Raw genomic sequence first — 3,088 nt, 5'->3', positions numbered from 1 at the left:
AGCTGTTTTCCTGAGGTGGGATCGCTGCACCCGCCACAGCATGTATTCACCCATTATCTGCAGCTTTCATGGGAATAAGGGAAGTGGAGGATTTATTTAAAGGGAAACAGCCAGAGGGAGAAATTTCCCAGTATTTCCCAGTGTTATTGATATTACAAAGTCAAGCTGATTTTCCCCAGTTTGTTCTGTTTAATAACTTCGTATTCTTTCTCCATCTTAGAGAATGCAAGTGGATTGGTTTGAACCACATTGTGTTTCCAATTGTTTTAATTTACCAGCTCTCATTCGCTGAAGTTGTTACTGTGTGCCTTTTAATGGCACTCATCACCATAGTATCTAGAACACAGTGCTGCAGTAATGAGCCATTGCTGGTATTTCAGAGGTCATGGGCTGGGTTGTTGTGTTTGGGCTTCCAACACTTCAAGGACATTTATTTGCCAAAGCACCTGAGTGTCGCTAGTTCATAAGATGTTCTTCTGCAAAGCCTTTTAATATAAAACCTAGATGTTTAGCTTAACACTACTTGACAAAATCCCTTTAATAATTTTCTGAAAGGTAAGACTTGCTCTAACATTGGGCGATGTGTTTGGGAAGAGTGCCAAAAACACCTGCAACCTTGACTTGTAAGATGTTGGCATACCAGGGATGGATGGCGGGCGAGCTGTGAAGGGACGGATCCTTGTTGTGGTAGCGCAGTCCCAGACCCTTCCCTGCCATCTACCCTGAAGCATGTGCACCAAGCAAAATGCCTTTGCATGCCATGCTCTGGCACCCGTGCCAGAGGTTGGCTACCCCTGCTCTAAAGACTTACAGGTTCAGTATTTTATTCTGTGTAGTTATAATGCAAAAATGCAACAAAACCCCCTCAACCCCTCCCCCCCCAAAACCAAACAAAAAATCAAAACAACAAAAAACCAAAAGAAAACACCAAACCAGAAAACTGAAACTTGTCTTTCTATACTATACAGACTATTAACCAAAAATGTTACACTATATACTGGGCACATGAAAGAGCGATAAAATTATTATTTCTTTTAGTGAACTGTATCACTCTTTGAGCAGATTAATATAGAAAACACACTGACCTTTATGGATTCATAGCAAAGATTAATTTATCTCACTGTCCTAAGCCAGAAATATTTGTCTTGAGAAAGGTTCTTCATTTTTCTGAGGCTGTTTTTAGAACTAATCATGGGAGTAGTGCACAAAGGATTTATACCAATGCGCATATGAAATTAACTGAAAAAACTATTACTACCCATTCATAAGATAGTAGGTAAGCAGGGATGCCAACACCTTTCAGCATGAGGAATAAAACTGTGGGCTCCAATAACATGAAAGCTAACTGAGAAAAGCGATGGTATGCCACTTTTAACTGCCTGTTCCCAAGGTATCAATGTTTGTTCCCCAAACACATTAGATCTCAAACCACAAAGCTGGGTGGCACCACTATTGAACACACTGTAAAAAGCACATAAGAAATGAAAGAGATCTACCATGTAGGGCCCAGTCCTGAAGAGAACATGTGCAAGTGCAGGAGGGTAGCCACACACAGTGGAAGATCAGTTCAAATCAAGATCACATCAATAGTGCTTAAGAGTTTCTTGAAGACAAGACAGTGACCCTTTATAGGAAACTGGTTGGTGAATCTCAAATCAGCTCACACTGGCTAGGCTTAGATGCAAAAGGGGGGCTTGAACTGAGCACTGCAATGTCTGTCTTTTAGACACCTCCTAGAATAATCTGCTGCCTGTTTGTCATAGGTACTGCAGGGTGTTCCTTGGCTTAGAGTTCAGATCTCATTGTCAGCAACCATCAAAATGTGGTACAAAGTGTCATCATGGCAGGGAGTAACACTTCCCTGAAGTCACTGGGTTTCACAGATCACACACCCTTTGAATAATCACAGGGCATAAACAGTGCAATTTATCACAAATCAGGGCTGTGATTTTGAGCACACCTTCAATATTTGCCAACATTTTTATTCAAGCTTCTTTGTCTGAGACAGCCATTTACAAGACTGAAATAACATGAGATCTGGTCTCCTTGTGACATGCCAGCATCAGTCTTCAACCAATGAAAAACAAAATGTGAATAAATATAAATATTAGCTCCCCACTCTGTAGTCCACATACCTATTAGAGACTACAATGCAGGGTGGTCCCACAGGAAGGAATGGAACAAAACATGGCCAACTCACTGCTCCCTGACCCAACTCTGCAGCAGACACTTCAATAGAGAAAAAAAAAAGCTGAGGACAAACTGCAGGGAATGAAGGTTTGGGGAAAAATCCACCTTAGCTATTGCTGATTATTATCAGAAATTTAAGTTACAATCTCAGAAGGACCTTCCAAACAAAAAGAAAATAGATGTTGCTATGTACCACCATAAAGCTGTTCTCTTGGTTTACTTCAGAGGCTGCATTGACTGTCCTTTTATGTCCCTCTTGTGGTGGTGGAGCAGTAGTGCAGTATCTGCTTTAGAATGAGTTTACTTCAAAAACAACAAAAAATATACTGCTTCACTGCTATTGGGTTGTTTTTAAGTTACTCGCTCAAAGGTCCTTTGATATTGGATTTTTTTGACATAGAAACATAATTTTTTTAGTTACAAATACTCCTGGTTCTTCCATTTCAGCCAGGCTGCATGACAAATTTCAAAAGATGCTCCCTGGAAAGGGTGGTATTTATTTTAGACAAAATAATAAAGTAATAATGAAAGAGAAAGAGCTACTGAAACACAGAAACAAGAAAAAGGACAGACAAGAGAAAAGACAAACTGGTTAAATATTCATAACTAAGTGGATGTCATATAGATCTGTAATTCTGTAACTGATTACAAGATTCTACAGTTTATTGTACAGATTTCATAGGTACCATAGGTGCAGCTTGTGTGTACATATACTTATGCATAAAGAGAGTTTATAAAGAAAGATGAGGGATAACTTGTAACATCATAACAGACCCTAGCTGGAAAACCACCCACATGCAAAAAAAATAACAAAAAATCAGTGTAGGCCCGGGGGTGGAGAATAAGTAGAATCAAAGAAGTATGGGGGAAGGGGGGGGGGAGGGGGAGAGAGAGAGAG

The 3,088-nt window shown here is 40.0% G+C and overlaps 2 protein-coding genes across 4 annotated transcripts in view; one reads left to right on the top strand and one right to left on the bottom strand.

The window, feature by feature from the left end:
- UPF1 (UPF1, RNA helicase and ATPase) overlaps positions 1 to 3,088 on the top strand; it is a 32,795-nt gene that overhangs the window by 612 nt on the left and 29,095 nt on the right. The window lies entirely within an intron of this gene.
- The window catches only part of COMP (cartilage oligomeric matrix protein), a 54,257-nt gene that overhangs the window by 46,884 nt on the left and 4,285 nt on the right, over positions 1 to 3,088 (bottom strand). The window contains exon 3 of one of the 3 annotated variants that reach the window (XM_019513622.1): positions 2,384 to 2,477. The exons of 1 other annotated variant lie outside the window; for it this stretch is intronic. The gene's annotated coding sequence lies outside the window, so the exon portion shown is untranslated. The remainder of the gene's footprint in view (positions 1 to 2,383; positions 2,478 to 3,088) is intronic. One more of the 3 variants, XM_019513623.1, reaches the window with a different exon arrangement.

Source organism: Gavialis gangeticus, unplaced genomic scaffold (assembly GCF_001723915.1).
Source record: "Gavialis gangeticus isolate Ggan-Ray unplaced genomic scaffold, GavGan_comp1, whole genome shotgun sequence".
In the NCBI taxonomy this organism is placed as follows: domain Eukaryota; kingdom Metazoa; phylum Chordata; order Crocodylia; family Gavialidae; genus Gavialis; species Gavialis gangeticus.
This window is presented reverse-complemented; position numbering and strand designations above follow the sequence as displayed.